General features: G+C 56.1%; 1 protein-coding gene across 5 annotated transcripts in view; it reads left to right on the top strand.

Moving 5' to 3' along the window:
- Positions 1-21,839, top strand: part of EPN2 (epsin 2) — a 100,176-nt gene that overhangs the window by 15,482 nt on the left and 62,855 nt on the right. The window contains exon 1 of one of the 5 annotated variants that reach the window (XM_066264393.1): positions 19,738-19,995. The exons of the other annotated variants lie outside the window; for them this stretch is intronic. The gene's annotated coding sequence lies outside the window, so the exon portion shown is untranslated. Of the gene's footprint in view, positions 1-19,737; positions 19,996-21,839 lie in introns of those variants that run through there. 5 annotated transcript variants of the gene reach the window in all.

Here is a 21,839-nt window from a genome sequence, read left to right as displayed (position 1 = left end):
TGTGGTTCTGGGGACAGCACAGGAGTGTGTGTCACAGCGTCGGGAGGTCGGGAGCCCGTTCTGTTTGGGGTGAGCTGAGGGCTCAGGCCTCAGTGCCAGCCGGGAAGTGTGAACGGGACACCCTGTGAGCTGCAGTTCTTATTCTTGGATGTACCTGTAAGAAAGCTTTCTTTTTTCCCCTAAGGTTTTATTTACTGATTTAGAGACAGGAGAGAGAAAGAGAGAAGAGGGGGAGGAGCGGGAAGCATCAACTTGTAGCCATTGCTTCCCTTGTGTGCCTTGACGGGCAAGCCTGGGGTTCGACCTCAGCATTCCAGGTTGATGGTTTATCCACTGCACCAGGTCAGGTGGAAAGCTTTAAAAAAAATGCTTATGATGAGTCCTGGCCAGGTAGCTCAGTTGGTAGGAGTGTTGTCCCTGTACAGCAAGGTTGCAGGTTCAATTCCTGGGCAGGGCACATACAAGAATTAAGCAGTGGATAGAGCGTTGGACTGGGATGTGGAGGACCCAGGTTCGAGACCCTGAGGTCGCCAGCTTGAGCAAAGCTCACCAGCTTGGACCCAGGGTCTCTGGCTTGAGCAAGGGGTTACTCGGTCTGCTGAAGGCCCACGGTCAAGGCACATATGAGAAAGCAATCAGTGAACAACTAAGGTGTCGCAACGAAAAACTAATGATTGATGCTTCTCATCTCTCTCCATTCCTGTCTGTCTGTCCCTATCTGTCCCTCTCTTTGACTCTCTCTCTGTCTCTGTAAAAAAAAAAAAAAAAAAAAAAAGAATTAAGCAAAGAATACATGGGTAGATGGAACAACAAATCAGTGTTTCTCTTTCTCTCTCCTCCCCTCCCTCCTTCCCTCTCGAAAATAAAAGATAAAAATAGCCATGATGGGGCCCCACTCCAGACCGTGGCGGTGGGAACCAGTCGTGTTTTCTGAAGCACTCCTGATGGTGCTGGGGGCGTGTGTGGGCTGAGATGCGGAGCTGTGTGCCCAGGGACTCTGGGGGTGTCGTGTGCTAGCAGGTGGGAGGAAACGAGGCAGGGGGAGCAAGACGCCTTTGCAGGAACAGGGTGTGGGTGCTGGGGGCGTGTGTGGGCTGAGATGCGGAGCTGTGTGCTCAGGGACTCTGGGGGTGTCGTGTGCTAGCAGGTGGGAGGAAACGAGGCAGGGGGAGCAAGACGCCTTTGCAGGAACAGGGTGTGGGTGCTGGGGCCCGAGCGCCGCCCAGGGTCTGGGGGTAGCTCGAGAAGCAGGGAGGCGGCGGCTTGAGGTGGCGTCAGTTGCCGACCTGGCTGAATTCGCCTTAGCAAAGGTGTAAACGCAGTGAGGACGAGAGAGGAGCCCGTGAGCCTCCTCCAGCATGGGTCTCAGCCCGGCCTGCGGAGCAGGGTCCGCGCTCGTAGCCCTGCAGCCGGGCCGCACGGCTCTGTGACGACTGCGGCCGGCACTGCGGGTGGAATTGGAAGCTGCATTGCTTTAAGATGACCATTCTAAGAGAGTGCAGTTGAGCCTGCCCTGGGCGGCGCAGTGGGTATAGCCTCGCCCTGGGACGCTGAGGTCACTAGTTTGAAACCCCGGGCTTGCCTAGTCCAGGCACATATGAAAGCAACTATGAGTTGATGCTTCCTGCTCCTCCGTACATCCCCACCCTCTTTCTCTCCCCACCCTCTCTCTCTCAGAAAAAAAAAAAGCTGCAATTTAGAGTTCCTAATTTAGGTGGATTCACTTTATTAAAGATTAGAAATGAGGTTTTACCTGGTGTCTTTAATGAATGTTACAGTATCATGACTTATAGTAGTTACAGAAAAAAATGAGTTTATAGGCTAATTTATTCAGTCTTTATTTAATGTTTATTGAGCACATATGTTTGGGAATACATAGGTGATAAGTTCCTACCCTTACGTTGCTGTTGGTTTGCAGAGCGGCTCCTGATACTGGGAGAAGTTATGTCAGCCCTTGGAGGGAGGCATTCAGAAGGCGGTGTCCCAGGCTGCGAACGGACCTGGGTGTCAGGGAGGCCCTGGAGGAAGGGGTGTGGAGTAGAGTCTCAAAGGAAAAGCAGGGATTCCAGGGGACAGAGTTGGGAGGGCTGCAGGCTGAGGGGACAGAGTTGTGTCACCACCTCAGGGTGAAGTGACAGGCTTGGGCTGAGCGAGCAGGAAGGGCTGGGCATGGGACAGGGGTCCAGCCGGGCAGGACAGGTGGAGAGCTTGTGAGATTTGAGGGGGGCTGTGGTTTTCACCAGCCTCTCCTTGGCGAGTGAGCAGGGCCCTGAGTCCTCTACTCTGCCTCTAACCGGAGCAGCCCTGATCTGGACATGGGTCACTAAAGAGCTTATTTGGAAAGTTTCCTCTGCTGTTTAAAAAAATCAGAGCAATCTCCTGGCAGTGGTGGCCTGGGAGCTGCTGTGAGCCGGGAGAGTGCCCCCAGGGTCTGGGGGGCGGGGCCGGGGGGCCTGGGGGCGGAGCCTGGGCGGGGCGGGGGCTTCCCCAGGGACCAGGGAGAGCTTTCACCGCTTGCTGTTTGCACGACGGGGTGGAGCTGGGAAGGGTTCTGCTCCAGTCCTCTGCTCGGAGCTGAGCCGGCTTCCGGGTCTCAGTGATGCCTAGGCAGTGTGCCCGCGCTGTGGTTAGCAGGTCCCTAATAGAGCTCCTTACAGTCGTGCGTTTTTGTTTTCCCGAAATTCCTGCAGAACTTGACGGCCCGGCCCGTGTGTGAAGGTACCGTGGAATGCATGTTGGGGAGTGTGACGGGCTCTGCTGGGTGTCCAGGGGAGGCCCCAACCCTCGGACCTCCTCTGTGTGGACTGGATGGATGTCCTCCCTGCCTGGTCCAGCCCACAGATGCATCTTGTTTGGGCTGTACCGAGCGTTTTGAAAAAATTAGACTGGTTGCTGTATGAGTTTCCTAACATTACTGCAGACGGGGCTGAGACAGTGCAGGTCTGCAGGTTAGAGGTCAGCACTGGTCTCAGTGTGGCATGCCTCTCAGAGGCTGGGGGGGTCTGTTTCCTAGCTGGTGCAGCGGCCGTGTCCCTGGGTCTGTAGCTCTGGCTCTCTCCTCCTCCTGCTGCGTCGCCACACTCTGGTTTCTCTGCCCCCTCCACTGGTGAGGACCCTCCGATTGCCTGGAGCACCCTGGGTAATTCAGGGTTTGTAAAGCCAGTGGCCATGGCTGCCACTATCACAGCCGCCCGACCCATGCAGGTTCGCATTGGATTCGGACAGTCGGTAAAGAAACAGCGGAGCCACAAACTGATGAGCCATAGTCTTTAATTCTAGCTTGCACCCGGCGGGCAAGTAAAAATACACACTGGGCTCCAAAACCCACTCACATTCAGTGCTCACAAAGCTACTGACTTATCTGAGTTTCCTAGAATCAAAGGTTTCTAGCTCACCAGACTTATTCACCTCTGTTCCCCATCTCCTTCCTTATCCCAGATACAAACTCTACACAAACTGGCATCTCACTCAGCACTCCGCCATCTTGGCTGCTTCTCCTGGCCTCCTCCACGTGGCCTCCTTCTGCTCTCCTCTCCTCTCTCATGCTAATCATCTCAGGAACCAAGAGCACCAGCTCCCGCTCTGTCCCCGTTTTATAGTGTAGAAATCCAAACCCTTAATCCAATATACAAAATAGGGAAGTCTCTAATACAAAGTCACTTCTCTGAGGCATGATTGGATTGTACTGCCCCTCATCAAAAAGGGTGGGAAAGGCTTAATCCCAAAACCAAGCCCCAGGCTACAAGGATTCTCAACACACATTAATATCACCTGGGTGACGGCCTCCTCGTGTTATCTTTAACAAAGTGAGCATAATACATTTTATCTGCCCAACAGGGTTCTCTTCCTGTTTTAAGGTTAGCTGATCATCTGCTGCCTGATTTCCCTTCGCCACATGACTGGGATGGCGACATGGAAGCGTTTGGGAGGCCGTGATTCCGTCTGCCACAGTTGCCAACATGAAAATAAGGAGGTCTTACATCGCAGTTCAGACTGGCAGCCTCATTGACAAATCAGAACACTTGGCAGCTGGGGGCCTGCACTGTTGCCTGACAACACTGGGTCCTCGCCACTCATTTTCCTTCATTGCTTGGGCCCTGCTCTGGGGACCCAAGACCTTCCACAGGGACCAGTCATGACAGAGTCCAGTGTTCAGGGTGGCAGAGTTCGCTTTCCACCCTGTTCGGTGCCCTCCTCCTTGCCCCTGTACCCCCTCCCTGCTCTGACCCTTGTCCTGAACCCCCTCCGCCTGACACTGCTCACCGCTCCCTCCATGCCGTCCTCCCCCTGACCCAGGGCTCTCCGTCCTGGAGCATCTCTGATACTATTGATACTGTTTTAGGTGGTACTGTGTGCACCAGGCATAAATCCTGTCTCTTTCCACTTCTTTATTGCCCCAGCACTGTTACATTGTTATCTTCCACATCCTGATTGGCTTTTGAAAAAGAAAGTATTTGTAATGTACCTTTGGGGCAGTATCTATCAAGAATCAGGATTAAGCCCTGGCCGGTTGGCTGGCATGCGGAAGTCCTGGGTTCGATTCCCGGCCAGGGCACACAGGAGAGGCGCCCATCTGCTTCTCCACCCTCCCCCTCTCCTTCCTCTCTGTCTCTCTCTTTCCCTCCCGCAGCTGAGGCTCTATTGGAGCAAAGATGGCCCGGGCGCTGGGAATGGCTCCTTGGCCTCTGCTCAGGCGCTAGAACGGCTCTGGATGCAACAGAGCGACGCCCCGGAGGGGCAGAGCATCACCCCTGGTGGGCAGAGCGTTGCCCCCTGGTGGGTGTGCCGGGTGGATCCCGGTCGGGCGCATACGGGAGTCTGTCTGACTGTCCCCGTTTCCAGCTTCGGAAAAATGAAAAAGAAAAAAAAAAAAAAGAATCAGGATCACACAAGCATTGAATATGTGCTGTGTGCCACACCCTTTTCTAGAGGAGGGAATGAGATAGACACACCTGCCGGCCGCCCCGCCCCACCTCCAGATACGAGTCTAGAAGAGGGGGAGGAGGAGAAACAGGCAGTTCCAGTACTAACCTACTTCGTGTAGGGGAGGGTCTGGCCTGACAGTAAGCTCTGTCTGAGTGGTCAGGGATTCGGGGGTCTGTTAAAGGTTTCGGTGAAAGGTTCCCTCGTTCCCAGGTGTCGCTGAGACCCCAGCTGGCAGCTGAATGGGGCAGTTATCTCAGAGGCCCAGTGTGCTGTGTGAAGGACGAGGCTAGACACCTCCGTGTGCTGCTGTCTGGTAGTCTGAACTGGGACATGGTGACTTCCTGAGGACCCCTTGCTGTGGCTTCTTGTGGATGGGCCAATTTTACATCTTCTTAGCAACAAGGCTGATAAATAGATGGAAAAAGGGGGCCTGGTGGGACGGCCAACCCAGAGCATGGTGCTCTGCGTCCAGAGAAGCTGAGCGAGAGGCTGTCTGCCACTGGTCTTCTTGGTGCTGGAGCCGCGGAAAGCTCAGAGGGTTCCTCTCCTCGGCCAGAGCCACGGGAGCCTGAACTCCTCCAGCCTGGGGAGGCGAGGACAGACTAGCGATTTTGCTCTGAAGATCTAGGGGCTGCCCAGTGGGAGCACAGCTTTGTAACGAGGTCTCCTGGGCTGTTTCTAATTTCAGGACTGGACAGTGGAAGCACGGCAGGCACTTAAGAGACTTACGGCGTGGGGTGGACCGGGTCCTTGGGCAAAGTCACTTACTGCTCTGTGGGCTTCTGCTCTGTGGGCTTCAGTTTTCTTGTCTACAATAGAAAACGAGAGAGCAGTAGGACTGAGAGAGATATATCCAAGTTCTTCCCTGGGCCAGAATGCTTTGGGGCCGGAAGGTTTGGGTCTTCAAACCTTCTCATTCTTAGGTAAAAGCAGCATTCAAACCGGCAGGTGTTTTGTTGTTTCTGAATGTATCTTTTCCCGTGGTTGAAGTTGGGTTGACCATGAGAAGCTGGCAATGGGAGTTCATCACCTCTCCTTTGCCAGCTTCAGAGGAGTCTTCAGAGGAGAGGATGGGCCAATTCCTTAGGAAATACGTTTGCCTGAGGCCTAACTAGCTCACTCTGATTCAACCCAAAAATGCTAATTCAGGCTGTAGATCAACCTGGTCATCTCAGGGTGACTCATGTCAACTAATGGTCATTGGCACCAACTCAACGCCAACTGGAATCCCTTATTTGGGGTGCGGTGAAGAAGGAAACTTTATTCAGGGCAAAAGAGCTCAACTGTGATACAGCAGGGCTGTGAGAGCGTGTGGCCCTGTGGCAGCCCTGGGGTCAGGCAGCCCTGGGGGGTCAAGCCCCTCTCTGGCTAGACAGCTCTGCTCTGTTCTGCTCCTATCTGTGCCGGTCTGCTTTGGCCACTGCTCCCACAGGACATCTTCCGTGTTTCAGCTGAGCCTCAGAGACACGGTCTGCAGACTTCTGTGTCAAGGGAAAGTGCTCTCAGAGCCAGAGGGATGCTGGCCTTTACAAACAGAAGTCCCTGCCCCTGGTCTCTGATCAGTTTGTCATCAGGCAAACGAGGACTCCAAATTCTCACAGTTTGATTGGTCCAAAAAGGCACTCTTCTGATTGGTCAGAGTGGAGTTGCTTTGATTTGTAGCTGAAGATGTTGATGGATATAGCTGTGCAGATCGGATTGAATGGGAAAGCCTCGGTCCTATTGGTTGAAACAGGAATTCGGACTGGCTCAGAGGGCAGGAACATAGTGTAGACAGGCAGCTCAGTGCCGGGACGGTGGTTCAGTGCAGGCTTTTCCGTGAAGTGCTGTTTGTGTGAGAGGTTCCTGTGTAGAAATGGATGCTGCTAGCCTGACCAGGTGGTGGCGCAGTGGATAGAGCGTCAGACTAGGATACGAAAAACCCAGGTTTGAGACCCCGGAGGTCACCAGCTTGAGCAAGGGCTCATCTGGCTTGAGCAAAAGCCCACCAGCTTGAGCCCAAGGTCTCTGGCTCGAGCAAGGGGTTACTCAGTCTGCTGAAGGCCGGCAGTTAAGGCACGTATGAGAAAGCAATCAATGAACAATTAAGGTGTTCAACGCAAAGAAAAACTAATGATTGATGCTTCTCATCTCTCCGTTCCTGTCTGTCTGTCCCTGTCTATCCCTCTCTCTGACTCTCTCCCTGTCTCTGTAAAAAAAAAAAAGAAGTAGATGCTGCTAGAATGTTTAAAATTTGAGGCCAGTTAGCCATAAGGAGCCCTTCTTAGAAGGTGTCTTTTTTCTCAGGGTTCATACCCATGACATGTCAGCGTCTAGTAATTTCCTTCTGAGGTCCTTGGCATGGGGGCTGCATGTGCACAGACGGGTAGTCTGTGCGTCCCTGAGAGCAGATCTCCTGTGCTGGGGAAAGAGGTCTCTGATGTTCTCCCAGGTGGTGGTAGGTCCACTGGGCTGGTCCCAGAGTCAACTGCAGTCAAAAGATGTCAGCCTTTCCACAAGGCCACACCCCCAGGGGGGCAGCGGTCCTGCTGTGCTGTGCCTGGTGCAAGCCTCATGGAGGGGGATGGCTGGGTACAGACTTGTCAATTGAAGTGTATCTGTGTGCCGCAACTCACTACCAACTGGAGGATATTTAAAATCCTTTCAATAGAAAATTAAAGGCCGCTATGAAGAATTTATTTTTTTCATTTGGAAGAAATGAAAAGCTGGAAAAAGGAAAACAGATGCCTTCTTCTTTTTTTTTTTTGTATTTTTTCTGAAGCTGGAAACAGGGAGAGACAGTCAGACAGACTCCCGCATGCGCCCGACTGGGATCCACCCAGCACGCCCACCAGGGGCGAAGCTCTGCCCACCAGGGGGCGATGCTCTGCCCCTCCGGGGCGTCGCTCTACCGCGACCAGAGTCACTCCAGCGCCTGGGGCAGAGGCCAAGGAGCCATCCCCAGCGCCCGGGCCATCTTTGCTCCAATGGAGCCTTGGCTGCGGGAGGGGAAGAGAGACAGAGAGGAAGGAGGGGGGGTGGAGAAGAAAATGGGCGCTTCTCCTATGTGCCCTGGCCGGGAATCGAACCCGGGTCCCCCGCACGCCTGGCCAACGCTCTACCACTGAGCCAACCGACCAGGGCCCAGAAGCCTTCTTTAAAAGAAAAATAACCTCATTCTTTAACACATTATCTTCTGAATCAAGCTCTCAGGAATAGGAGATTTTTAAAGAGCACACTGCCTTGTGAGGCTTGTGGAGATACTATTTGGAACTGGTCAGCCTAGTGTCTCTCAGTAGGTGATGTAGAAATTCGGTTTGCCCTTGTTTCTGTGAAGTACGAGTGCAGGGCCTCGCTGACTTGGCGTCTGTGCGTGTTGAACCAGTGCAGGGGGCGTGAGCGTCAGCTCTGCAGACCAGTGCAGGGGGCGTGAGCGTCAGCTCTGCAGACCAGTGCAGGGGGCGTGAGCGTCAGCTCTGCAGACCAGTGCAGGGGGCGTGAGCGTCAGCTCTGCAGACCAGTGCACTCCCTTCTCCCTCCAGTGTCCGTCTGTCCTCCATCTGCTTTCCCTGCTCCCGATTGCACAGAGCTGGGCCAGCGGGACTGGCCCTGGTTGGGAGCGCTGGTCTCCAGGGAACAGTGGAGGTGTGCCTGGGGTGAGACGGATGAGATTGGCCCATGGATGGGCCTGGAGACCTGACTCCTCAGCCCTGAAGGCCTGCCTGGAGGAGGAGTCTAGGTTCTCTGCTACTGGTGTCCAGCGCCCATCCCTGTGTGTCCTGTTTTCTTCTCTCTGGCTTCACCTCTCACTGTTTTCTCTTTTCACTTGCCAGCCTGGGGCCGGGACACATTTCGCCTGCTGCTCACCTGCGTGGCCATCCATTCGCACGCGACAGCCTGTGTGTGCCGGTCAGGCTTCCAGCGTAGGCTCAATCCATCTGGGTTTCCCTGCTCCCCGCGGCTGGGTCACGTGAGCTCCTTGCAGCCAGGGTTGTGTCTGATTGGTATGCGTCCCCCAGCGCTGTGTGCTCACTGCCCAGCGGGTGCTGAGGGCACATCTGCCACACAGGTGGCAGCTCGGAGCGCTTGTTCCGCCTGACCCTGCCCTGATGCGGGTTGGAGAGGCAGACCTGCTCAGGGCTACGTGGGTTTGGGGCGTGGGGCTGGGGGAGACTGCACACATCCGTGGGCGGGGCAGGAGAAGTGCCAGGGAAAGGCAGCCCCGACCAGCTGGACAGTGGGTGGGCGGCTGGGGAGCACCATCTGCAGCCTTCCAGGTGTGTGGTCTGAGGGCGCTGTGGGGGAGGGCTCTGACAGATGGATGGGGGACGGGAAGGAGAGCCAGCTCCCAGCTGTGCCCATGCTGCTCAGCGCTGGTGCCTGAGACCCATTGGCCAAAGGCTTTTATGTGGCTCTGGTGTTTTTTTTTAAATAGATTTGAGGGAGAGAGAGGAGAGAGAATAAGAAGCATCAACTCATACATGCTTGATTTATTGTTTTTAAAACAACATTTACTGATTTTAGAGAGAGGGGTGGGAGGAGGAGCTGGAAGCATCAACCTGTTGCTTCTCGTGTGTGCTTGTATCAGGCAAGCTTGGGGTTTTGAATCTGTGACCGACCAGGTCGATGCTCAATCCACTGCACCACCACCTGGTCAGGCCCTTTTGTTGTGTTTAAATCCCGACCCCTGTACAAAGGCATCTGGGCATGTTTCCAGTGTGCTGTTTCCTGATGCCAATGCAGGGATAGGATAGTCTTACCTCCGGGCGTCTCCCACCCCTGCAGGGGAGCTGGCGGGCAGTGCACCCTGGGGCGTTTGTCATTCTGGTAGACTCCGCCCGATGGCCCTCCACAAGGTGACTCCATCTTGCAGCACCAGCAAGTGTGAGCGCTGTTTCCCCACAGCCTCACCAGCAGAGGGTGTGGCCAAACGTTTGGGCTTCTGCCAGCCTGACAGGTGTGAAGGGCATTATCGCAGTATAGTTTTAATTTGCATTTTTCTGAAGCGCGAGCTGATCACATTGCAGTACGTTGAAGGACCATTTTGACTTTTCTGTGCACGTTTCTTATTTTTCTCCTGGGTTACTGGTTGCTTTTCAATTTGTGTGACCGGTTTATGTTTTCAGAAGGTTAGTTCATTGTGATAGGAGTTGTACATATTTTTTCAGGTTACGGATTGTTTCTGATCTAGTCGGATTCTTTAAGTTACCTGCCTCCCTCGCCTGCCCGTCCCACTCAGTTCCTGCGCTTAAAGGTTCAGACTGGCCTTGGGACAGAGTCTGGGCACTGGTGGGACAGAACAACCATCGCTTTCTACCAGGGTTTTCAGTTAATGGGCCGCAGGCATGTTTTCAACAGGGACCTGCAGCCGTGTGGAGGTGGCTGAGTGTGCGCTGGGAGGGGTCCCACACGCTGTGGAGACCACCAGCCCCTCACGTGCATGTGACCCCGCCCAGCAAAGGCTCAGTTCTCGTCCGTGCTGTGCCTGCAGTGTGTGTGGTGTCATCGTTGTTCGTGGACCCCGCATGACGGAGGTGCTTCATTGACAATCAGTTCCTGTACGTGCAGTCAACCTCACTCTTGAAATACGCAGCCCAGTCGTTTTTAGTGTAGCGTTGTGCACCCGGCAATCTAACCTTATTTCAGAGCATCTCATCACCCCCAAAGGAAATCCTGTCCCCATTAAGGGTCCTTCCCTTCCTTGTCTCCCCCAGCCTCTGGTGACTAGCTGTCTGCTTTCTGTCCCCATGTGTTTGCTGTTCTGTGCGTTTTATTCAAATGAAGTCCTACAGTGTGTGGACTTTCTGTGTCTGGCTTTTTTCACTCCGCATGTTTTCAGAGTCCGTTCATGTGGTGGTGTGCCCAGCCTTCCCGCCTCCTTAAGGCCGAGCCGTGCTCCCTCTGTGCACGCACCACACCGTATTTACCTGGTCTGTGCTGATGGGCAGCGCTCTTTCCACTTTTTCGCCACCAGACGCAATGCTGCTCTGAGAACTGGTGCACAATTTGCACGTGGACGTGTTTTCCTGTCTGTTGGGTTGATAGGGAGGCTCCTGTCTTCACCACGCTGGGGAGGAAATGTGGAGGACTGCACACTGGCTTTTAAAACGTTCAACAGAAAGCGGCACACTTCTGTCCCATTTCACTGGCCAGTGCCGTGGCTGAGTTCAGACGGGAAGTGCAGAAGGTAAACTGGAAGCGTTTGCTGAGCAGAAGTAATTACCACAGAGAAGAGACATGGGTGCTCCTGGGACCGAGAGAGTGATACTGCGTTGGCACTTCACTCCGGGAGGGCCCACTGGCTCACTGGTGTGGCGGGAACTCCAGCTTAGGAGTGATCTGGAACTAGTGTTCTACCTTGAGTGCTGGGTGGTGGAAAGACCTCGGATCTTTCCAGAGCGGCTGAGAAGCATGTGGTGACCCGGGAGAGGACAGGAGCGGCCCCACGGGGGCACTGCCGAATTGGTACAGGACCGGGCTTATGAGTTTCCAGGCTGGGGGGGGGGCACTGTGGCTCAGGAGGGGGGCACGGACCTCACCCCAGCTCTGTGACGTGCTCTCTACTTGTCCTCACTCATCCCGCCTGTACAGGGCCTCCCTTGCAGAACTGTAGCACTTAGTAGGCCCCTAGTCAGTGACAGTTGTCACCCTGGTGACTGACCAGTGCCAGCCTCGCCTGTGGTCACTGAGTGAACCGGCCTGGCCTGGGCCACTGGATCATGTTCTCCTGGGTAGGCGTGAGTGTGCGGAAGGACTGCCCTGTTCTCAGGGCCTGCTTCTCCCCAGGGTGGCCGAGGAGGACTTGGTATCATGACATGGCCGCGAATATTCCGAGGCAAATAAACATTCTCCCTCAGCCTCTGGCACCTGATTTTTTAAACTGGGGTGTGTCCTGGGGCACTGGGGACACCAGGGGGCCCACGTATACGCCTCCTGGTCTGTATTATTATTTCTCTAAACAATGCAGGACAAAGGCAGTGTAAACATTTGAACAGAAGCGTTTGGCTGTTGGAGATAAAACCAGGAGAATAACAACTTTGGTTTCTTTTCTGGGTTTTGTGTTCTGGTGTTTGTCAGCATTCTAATCTTTCAAGAATTAGAAAAAGGCCTGACCTGTGGTGGCGCAGTGGATAAAGCATCGCTGGTTCAAAATCCTGGGCTTGCCTGGTCAAGGCACATATGGGAGTTGATGCTTCCTGCTCCTCCCCCTTCTCTCTCTCTCTCTCTCTCTCTTCTCTAAAATGAATAAATAAAGTCTTAAAAAAAAAAGAATTAGAAAAAAAGAATGATGTGGTGTGTGAGCTTCCCTGTGCTTCTGCTTGCTCAGTGCAGGGTGACGAGGACTCCGAGGTCCCTTCCCTGTGCTTCTGCTTGCTCAGTGCAGGGTGACGAGGACTCCGAGGTCCCTTCCCTGTCAGCTTGCTCAGTGCAGGGTGACGAGGACTCTGAAGTCCCTTCCCTGTCAGCTTGCTCAGTGCAGGGTGACGTGGACTCCGAAGTCCCCTTCCCTGTCAGCTTGCTCAGTGCAGGGTGACGAGACTCTGAAGTCCCTTCCCTGTCAGCTTGCTCAGTGCAGGGTGACGTGGACTCCGAAGTCCCCTTCCCTGTCAGCTTGCTCAGTGCAGGGTGACGTGGACTCCGAGGTCCCCTTCCCTGTCTGTTTGCTCAGTGCAGGGTGACGTGGACTCCGCAGTCCCTTCCCTGTCAGCTTGCTCAGTGCAGGGTGACGAGGACTCTGCAGTCCCTTCCCTGTCAGCTTGCTCAGTGCAGGGTGACGAGGACTCCGCAGTCCCTTCCCTGTCAGCTTGCTCAGTGCAGGGTGACGAGGACTCCGAGGTCCCTTCCCTGTCAGCTTGCTCAGTGCAGGGTGACGAGGACTCTGAAGTCCCTTCCCTGTCAGCTTGCTCAGTGCAGGGTGACATGGACTCCGCAGTCCCTTCCCTGTCAGCTTGCTCAGTGCAGGGTGACGTGGACTCCGCAGTCCCTTCCCTGTCAGCTTGCTCAGTGCAGGGTGACGTGGACTCCGAGGTCCCTTCCCTGTCAGCTTGCTCAGTGCAGGGTGACGTGGCCTCCGAGGTCCCTTCCCTGTCAGTGCAGGGTGACGTGGACTCCGAGGTCCCCTTCCCTGTCTGCTTGCTCAGTGCAGGGTGACGTGGACTCCGCAGTCCCTTCCCTGTCAGCTTGCTCAGTGCAGGGTGACGAGGACTCTGCAGTCCCTTCCCTGTCAGCTTGCTCAGTGCAGGGTGACGAGGACTCCGAGGTCCCTTCCCTGTCAGCTTGCTCAGTGCAGGGTGACGTGGCCTCCGAGGTCCCTTCCCTGTCAGTGAAGGGTGACGTGGACTCCGAGGTCCCTTCCCTGTCAGTGAAGGGTGACGTGGACTCCGAGGTCCCTTCCCTCTCAGCTTGCTCAGTGCAGGGTGACGTGGACTCCGCAGTCCCTTCCCTGTCAGCTTGCTCAGTGCAGGGTGACGTGGACTCCGAGGTCCCCTTCCCTGTCAGCTTGCTCAGTGCAGGGTGACGTGGACTCCGAGGTCCCCTTCCCTGTCAGCTTGCTCAGTGCAGGGTGACGTGGACTCCGTGGTCCCCTTCCCTCTCAGCTTGCTCAGTGCAGGGTGACGTGGACTCCGCAGTCCCTTCCCTGTCAGCTTGCTCAGTGCAGGGTGACGAGGACTCCGAAGTCCCCTTTCCTGTCAGCTTGCTCAGTGCAGGGTGACGAGGACTCCAAAGTCCCCTTCCCTGTCAGCTTGCTCCCGTTCTTGCTGTCCTTGCGAGGAGGTGGAGGGGACCAGCAGGACCTGAGCTGGGACCGGCAGCACCCCGCGGGCGGCGTGGACTCGAGCAGTGAAAGGGTCACCCCTCGCACGCAGCTCCTTCGTGTCTGTTTCCTCGTGCCTGTCTGGCCACGCCGCCCGCTCCCCAGAGGAGGGACCTGAGGTCCATCCATATCGTAGGGGGCAGCGCCTTTCCACCCGCCACGCTAATTCTTAAACCACAGCAGCGTCTCCTGCCCCATTTTGTGTTTCAGAGAGAGCGTGTGTGGGCCCTGGATTTGGAAGGTGGGTGAGGACTGGGGAGGAGTGGGGAGGTTGGGGAGGGGTGCTTCTGGCAGGTGGGGGTGGATTGGTGCCCTGTGAGTCATCCCTTCCGTGGCAGATGTGTGCCAGGCGCTGTGCCAGGCTCTGCAAGTCAGGCGGCAGCTCGGAGACAGTCGGGGCCTCTGTCCCCCGAGAGCCTGCAGTTCAGAGGTGGTGGGAGGCAGGCGGCGGGGGGGGCGGAAGCCCTGGTGGCAGCAGGTGGCGGCTCCCCCAGCAGAGATCCCTGGGGGAGAGAGGAGGGGGCGCAGCTGCGGAGTTGGGGTGCTGGGTTCAGTGTTGTCCTGAGACTGGAGGCGGGTTTGGTGAGCACAGTAGTGAGAGGTGTGGGCCGTAACAGCAGCCCACGTGCCTCCCTGCACGAGCTCCGTGCTGTGGGTCTGCTGGCATCGTGAGAAGGCACGGTCTCCAGCCGACCCCTGCTGTGTGCAGCACCCCAGCATGCTTCCCACCCTGTCCTCAGGGCTCTTCTCTGTCCCTGTGGCTGTCATCGCGCTCTGAGACCGGCCTCTCCAGTCTCCCTCCGCCGCACTGCGTGGTTCTCCTGTGTGTCCACCATTCGCTGCCCCCTCCCCAGTCCCCAGTCTTCACTGATGGGCAGGCGCCTCCTCCTGATGAGCATCCTTGCCCGGCTCCACCCCTGGCCAAGGCCCTCTCCTCCCAGAGAGACGTGCCAGCCCCAGCAGCCCTTTCCGCCCTGGCGCCTGCGGCCATGGGGCCGCCCTCGTTCTCCACGCCTGTGTCAGTCTCATCTGTCTGATGAATCCACTTGGCTCTGCCTCTTTCTTTTCCTGAGGTCTGCGTCCCCTCCCCGCTGTCACTGGGCCTGTGTCATCCTGGCTGCCCCGCCCTGCTTGACGGGGCGTCATCGGGCTGATGCTTTCGCTCTGTGTTTCTGTCTCCTGCCTTCTGCCCGTCCCCAGCTGCTCCTGGGTGCAGGGCCAGGTCTGTGCTCAGCACCTCTGCCTGGGCTCCTGGGTGCTCTCCCCGTCCCCAATGCTCCTGGGTGCAGGGCCAGGTCTGTGCTCAGCACCTCTGCCTGGGCTCCTGGGTGCTCTCCCCGTCCCCAATGCTCCTGGGTGCAGGGCCAGGTCTGTGCTCAGCACCTCTGCCTGGGCTCCTGGGTGCTCTCCCCGTCCCCAGCTGCTCCTGGGTGCAGGGCCAGGTCTGTGCTCGCACCTCTGCCTGGGCTCCTGGGTGCTCTCCCCGTCCCCAGCTGCTCCTGGGTGCAGGGCCAGGTCTGTGCTCGGCACCTCTGCCTGGGCTCCTGGGTGCTCTCCCCGTCCCCAGCTGCTCCTGGGTGCAGGGCCAGGTCTGTGCTCAGCACCTCTGCCTGGGCTCCTGGGTGCTCTCCCCGTCCCCAGCTGCTCCTGGGTGCAGGGCCAGGTCTGTGCTCGCACCTCTGCCTGGGCTCCTGGGTGCTCTCCCCGTCCCCAGCTGCTCCTGGGTGCAGGGCCAGGTCTGTGCTCGCACCTCTGCCTGGGCTCCTGGGTGCTCTCCCCGTCCCCAATGCTCCTGGGTGCAGGGCCAGGTCTGTGCTCGCACCTCTGCCTGGGCTCCTGGGTGCTCTCCCCGTCCCCAGCTGCTCCTGGGTGCAGGGCCAGGTCTGTGCTCGGCACCTCTGCCTGGGCTCCTGGGTGCTCTCCCCGTCCCCAATGCGCCTGGGTGCAGGGCCAGGTCTGTGCTCGGCACCTCTGCCTGGGCTCCTGGGTGCTCTACCCGTCCCCAATGCGCCTGGGTGCAGGGCCAGGTCTGTGCTCGGCACCTCTGCCTGGGCTCCTGGGTGCTCTACCCGTCCCCAATGCGCCTGGGTGCAGGGCCAGGTCTGTGCTCGGCACCTCTGCCTGGGCTCCTGGGTGCTCTCCCCGTCCCCAATGCTCCTGGGTGCAGGGCCAGGTCTGTGCTCGCACCTCTGCCTGGGCTCCTGGGTGCTCTCCCCGCCCCCAGCGTCCTCCCTTTCCCACAGTCCTCCCGCAGCCACTGGCCCAGGGTCTCAGAAGTGCTGTCCCGACAGCATCATTCTTCTGCTCTGAGAACGTAGTACCAGCTTCAGTGGCTCTGCCTTCAGCGGTATTCCTAAAATAATTTTAAGTCATACACAGTTGACTTGCCCATTTTAATAGTTCTTTATCTTGAAAATACTTTAGTACTTTGGCAGTATATCAAAAAGCTAAACATAGAATTGTCATGGGATCCAACAATTAATTCCACTCCTTAGTATCTACCCAGGAGAGCTGAAAACATATGTCCATGCAGAATTTTTTTTTTTTTAATTACAGAGACAGAGAGAGTCAGAGAGGGACAGACAGACAGGAACAGAGAGAGATGAGAAGCATCAATCATTAGTTTTTCGTTGGGACACCTTAGTTGTTCATTGATTGCTTTCTTATATGTGCCTTGACCGTGGGCCTTCAGCAGACCGAGTAACCCCTTGCTTGAGCCAGCGACCTTGGGTCCAAGCTGGTGAACTTTTGCTCAAGCCAGATGAACCCGCACTCAAGCTGGCAACCTCGGGGTCTCGAACCTGGGTCCTCAGCATCCCAGTTCGACACTCTATCCACTGAGCCACCACCTGGTCAGGCTCCATGCAGAATCTTACAAATGTTCATGGCCGTGGAATTTATAATGGCCAAAACATGAAACAACCCAGATGCTCTCTACCTGATAAACGGATAAGTAAAATGTGGTGTATCCATACAACAGAAAATTATTTAGTTGTAAAAAGGAATGAAGTAGGTGCTGGCCAGTTGGCTCAGTGGATAGAGCATTGGCTCGGTGTATGGACGTCCTGGGTTCCATTCCTGGTCAAGGCACATGTGAAAAGTGACCATCTGCTTCTCCCCCCTCCCCCTCTCCCTTCTTTCCCTCTTCTCTTGCAGCCAGTGGCTCAATTGGTTTGAGGGTTGGCTCTGGGCCTTGAGGATAGCTCAGTTGATTTGAGCCAGCCTAAGGTGCTAAAAATAGCTCAGTTGATTCAAGCAACGGCCCCAGACACAGGTTCCAGGTCAGGGCACATGCAGGAGTCTGTCTCTCTATCTCCCCTCTTGCTTAAGGAATGAAATACAGATACATAATGTAACATGGATGGACCTTTAAAATAAGCTCAGTGAAATAAGTCAGACATAAGAGACCATGTTTGATTTTACCCATATAAAATGTTCAGAGTAGGGAAATTCGTGGACAGAAAGATCAGTGGTTATCAGGAATTGAGGGTGAGGGCTGGGGTGCTGACCAATAGCAGGTACAGTGAAAATGTTCTGGATTGAGATGGTGCTAATGGTTGTACAACATTGTGAATATACTAAATTGTAGCCCTTGCCAGTGGCTCGTGTGGTTAGAGTGCTGTCCTGAAGCGCAGAGATTGCTGGTTCAGTCCCTGGTCAGGGCACCTATGGGAACAGATCACTGTTCTTGTCTCTCTAACTCTCTCACTAAAATAAGTAAATATATATATATATATTTTTTAATTAATTAATTTATTTATTTTTGTTATGTGAACTGTACACTTTAAATGGAGAATTTTATGCTATGTGAGAAGGGGGTCGGGACAAGGAAGTGGAGAGGGACAGTTACACGGTGACAGAAAATGGTCTGACTCTGGGCGATGGGCACACAACACAATCCACAGTTCAAATGCTATAGAAATGTTCACCTGAGACCTTTGTACTCTATTGATCAGTGTTACCCCTTTAAATGTAATTGCCCAAATACAATAAAAAAAAACAAAACACTTTCCCGACCAATGCCAGAGCAAACAGCAGTGCCATTGATAGTAAGACTTTAATGAGCCTGACCTGTGGTGGTGCAGTGGATAAAGCGTCAACCTGGAAACACTGAGGTTGCCGGTTCAAAACCCTGGCTTGCCCGGTCAAGGCACATATGGGAGTTGATGCTTCCTGCTCCTCCCCCTTCTCTTTCTCTCTCTCTCTCTCCCCCCCTCTCTAAAATAAAATATAAAAAAATTAAAAATAAAGACTTTAATGAGATCATTCCTAAGACGGTGCCTGGCACATTAAGTTGGCTGTAAGTGTTAGACATCGTTCTTATTTGGGGACACGGCAGAAACCTTGAAGGTGACTAACCCAATGGGAGGTCCAGATTTCCCAGTGTGCGGGGGTGGCCCTCAGTGCCGCTGCAGCCAGACGCTGTTGTCCCTGAGGACCCAGGCTCCATCGGCCTCCCCAGGCCTGGGCTCGGCTGGGCGGCCACTGCCCCCTGCACCCTGTGGACCCCCCTCACTCTTCCACGGCATCCGGAACGCCCCATTTAGAATCCACTCCTGATGTCCTTTGTGAGGGTGCCCCCCCCCCCCCCCCGGCCAGGCTGAGAGTCCCCTCTGTGCTTCCCGCGTCCCTGTGCCTGTCGGCACTGTTGTTTGCACCCTGAGCGTCACATCCAGCCCCGGCCACACCACTCACACGCTCTGGCACTGTCGTGATAAAACGATGTTGTAGAGCAGACAGCAAAAGTCTTTCTTAAGTAACAGTGCAGAGAACATTGACGTGACGTGCTCTACGGAGGAGCAGTTCTGGGAATGTGCTCGAGAAAGCTTGGTGCAGGTGTCTGGGAGACACGGACAAACCCACTCTGGTCGTGGTGGTAAATCTGGGTGTGGCCCGATGTCGGCTGACAGGAGAACGAGTGGGAAAGTTGTTACATATGAACATGGTCCCGTGTTACACAGAAGTGATCGTGGCGGAACCACAGCTGACTGCGCACAAGAACACCATCAAACCTCAGACAGTAACTGCGGCAGAAGCAAGTTGTAGAAGAATGCAGTGTTGAGTTTTACAGTACTTCCATAAAACTTCTTTTTTTATACCAAAGAACCCTGAACCTGGGCTGTTTTTCTGGGGCCGAGGCAGTGGGGAGGGGGGTGTGGGCACTGTCGTCCTGCTCATGGCCTTGAGGAGACCATGGGGTCACATCTGCTCCTGTGTTTGTGCCTCTGGTGTCCTCTGCACCCTGGTCTGTATCACCGGTGGGGCTGACACACATCGGGGGACAGGAGCACCGGGCTGGCTTGTGCCTTTTTCCTTTCTCCCTCCCACCCTTTTTTGTTTGTTTTGTTTATTTTATTGATTTTAGAGAGAGGAAGGGAGAGTGTGAGAGAGAGACCAGAACATCAGTCTGCTCCTGTATGTGCCCCGACCGGGGATTGAACCTGGCAACCTCTAGGCTTCAGGAAGATGCTCCGGCCAATGGAGCCGTCTGCCCAGGGCCTCACGCCTTTTCTGGGGCAACGGAGCCGTCTGCCCAGGGCCTCACGCCTTTTCTGGGGCAGATTCTGGCATTTCCTCCTGACAGCCAGTCGGGGCCGCACAGTAAGTACGGCGCTGGGAATGTCTCCCGCGGAGGAGGAGGGAAGTCATATTTTTATTCTGGACCAAAAAAGGAAGTTAACCTTTCAGCACCGAGACTCATTTTTTCCGAGTGCTGTTTCAGATGACAACTGTCTGACAGGAATGCAGACTTCCTGGTTGTTGGAGTCGCTGTGACTGGTGTCGTAGAAGGTGCAGTTACAGCTAGAGAGACATCACTTCTCCGGGCTGCACATTCTCAAGAACACGTCTTTAAAAATACTTTGGGAGTGTCTGTGGTCTCTCGACTTCCACCCTGGCTGGTCCCATTGTACTTGCAGTCTGTAGAATGTCACACGCTTCCAGGTGACGCTCTCCCGAGGAGCACTGTGGCCACTGCTTCCCTCAGCCTCACAGGAAGGAGTGGCCGGGCCTGACCCAGGTGCAGCGCGGAACCTCCCCAGGCCTCGGGGTCGGCCCTCGGGCGAGCCCGGCGCCTCTGCCCCTGCGTGCCTGACGTGGTGACCTGGCAGGGACGGGCGTGCGGCCAGCGGAACTGGGAGGGGTTGGGGAACATCTGCTTCTCCGCCACCTTCAGCATCGAGACGAGAGGGATCTTTCTCAAGACCTGCAGATTCGGCAAGGGGGAATTCATTGTTTCTAACACTGAGCACTGGATTTGTCTGAAGCCAGACGGAGTAAGAAGTGGGGATTCAGAGGGTGGGACCAGAAGCCGGAGGTCTGGGGTCAAAGCCTGGCCCTGCCACTTGCTGGCACAGGGGCGTGGGCCGGGTATGTAGCTGTTGTGCCTCAGCCGTCTCCTCCGTAAAGTGAGGATGATGGGGATGATGATGATAGCTCCCTGTGGGATTGTTACAGATTCCCAGTACACGCGTATGAAGGTCTTAGCACATGCCTGGCGTATCGTGAGGGCTCAGTGAGTGTTGGCTAGCTTCTAGTTAGAGAGCCTCTTCCATTTTCTGAGACCTCCTAAGTCTGTCCTGTTAGGGTGACTGGTATCGAGAGGGAGCCCGTCAGAGAGCTTCCTGGACGTGGCAGCGGTGGAGGGGGTGAGCGGGAGCTGGTGGCACGTGGACGGTGTCCGCAGGGCAGGAGAGAGCCTCCTCCCAGCGTGGGCTCTGGGGCGCTCTGGGGGCTCGCCTCCCTGCCCTGGGCGTTCTCGTCAGGGTGTCCAGGAGACTCGCCTCCCTGCCCTGGGCGTTCTCGTCAGGGTGTCCAGGAGACTGGTCTCTCCTGCCCTGGGCGTTCTCGTCAGGGTGTCCAGGAGACTGGCCTCTCCTGCCCTGGGCGTTCTCCTCAGGGTGTCCAGGAGACTAATCTCTCCTGCCCTGGGCGTTCTCGTCAGGGTGTCCAGGAGACTGGTCTCTCCTGCCCTGGGCGTTCTCCTCAGGGTGTCCAGGAGACTAATCTCTCCTGCCCTGGGCGTTCTCGTCAGGGTGTCCAGGAGACTGGCCTCTCCTGCCCTGGGCGTTCTCGTCAGGGTGTCCAGGAGACTGGTCTCTCCTGCCCTGGGCGTTCTCGTCAGGGTGTCCAGGAGACTGGTCTCTCCTGCCCTGGGCGTTCTCGTCAGGGTGTCCAGGAGACTGGTCTCTCCTGCCCTGGGCGTTCTCGTCAGGGTGTCCAGGAGACTCGCCTCTCCTGCCCTGGGTGTTCTCTTCAGGGTGTCCAGGAGACTGGTCTCTCCTGCCCTGGGCGTTCTCCTCAGGGTGTCCAGGAGACTGGTCTCTCCTGCCCTGGGCGTTCTCGTCAGGGTGTCCAGGAGACTGGTCTCTCCTGCCCTGGGCGTTCTCGTCAGGGTGTCCAGGAGACTCGCCTCTCCTGCCCTGGGCGTTCTCGTCAGGGTGTCCAGGAGACTGGTCTCTCCTGCCCTGGGCGTTCTCGTCAGGGTGTCCAGGAGACTGGTCTCTCCTGCCCTGGGCGTTCTCGTCAGGGTGTCCAGGAGACTGGTCTCTCCTGCCCTGGGCGTTCTCGTCAGGGTGTCCAGGAGACTGGTCTCTCCTGCCCTGGGCGTTCTCGTCAGGGTGTCCAGGAGACTAATCTCTCCTGCCCTGGGCGTTCTCGTCAGGGTGTCCAGGAGACTGGTCTCTCCTGCCCTGGGCGTTCTCGTCAGGGTGTCCAGGAGACTCGCCTCTCCTGCCCTGGGCGTTCTCGTCAGGGTGTCCAGGAGACTGGTCTCTCCTGCCCTGGGTGTTCTCGTCAGGGTGTCCAGGAGACTCGCCTCTCCTGCCCTGGGCGTTCTCGTCAGGGTGTCCAGGAGACTGGTCTCTCTTGCCCTGGGCGTTCTCGTCAGGGTGTCCAGGAGACTGGTCTCTCCTGCCCTGGGCGTTCTCGTCAGGGTGTCCAGGAGACTCGCCCCTCCTGCCCTGGGCGTTTTCGTCAGGGTGTCCAGGAGACTGGTCTCTCCTGCCCTGGGCGTTCTCGTCAGGGTGTCCAGGAGACTGGTCTCTCCTGCCCTGGGCGTTCTCGTCAGGGTGTCCAGGAGACTGGTCTCTCCTGCCCTGGGCGTTCTCGTCAGGGTGTC

The sequence above is a fragment of the Saccopteryx bilineata genome, chromosome 2 (assembly GCF_036850765.1).
Source record: "Saccopteryx bilineata isolate mSacBil1 chromosome 2, mSacBil1_pri_phased_curated, whole genome shotgun sequence".
Taxonomy (NCBI): Eukaryota; Metazoa; Chordata; class Mammalia; order Chiroptera; family Emballonuridae; genus Saccopteryx; species Saccopteryx bilineata.
This window is presented reverse-complemented; position numbering and strand designations above follow the sequence as displayed.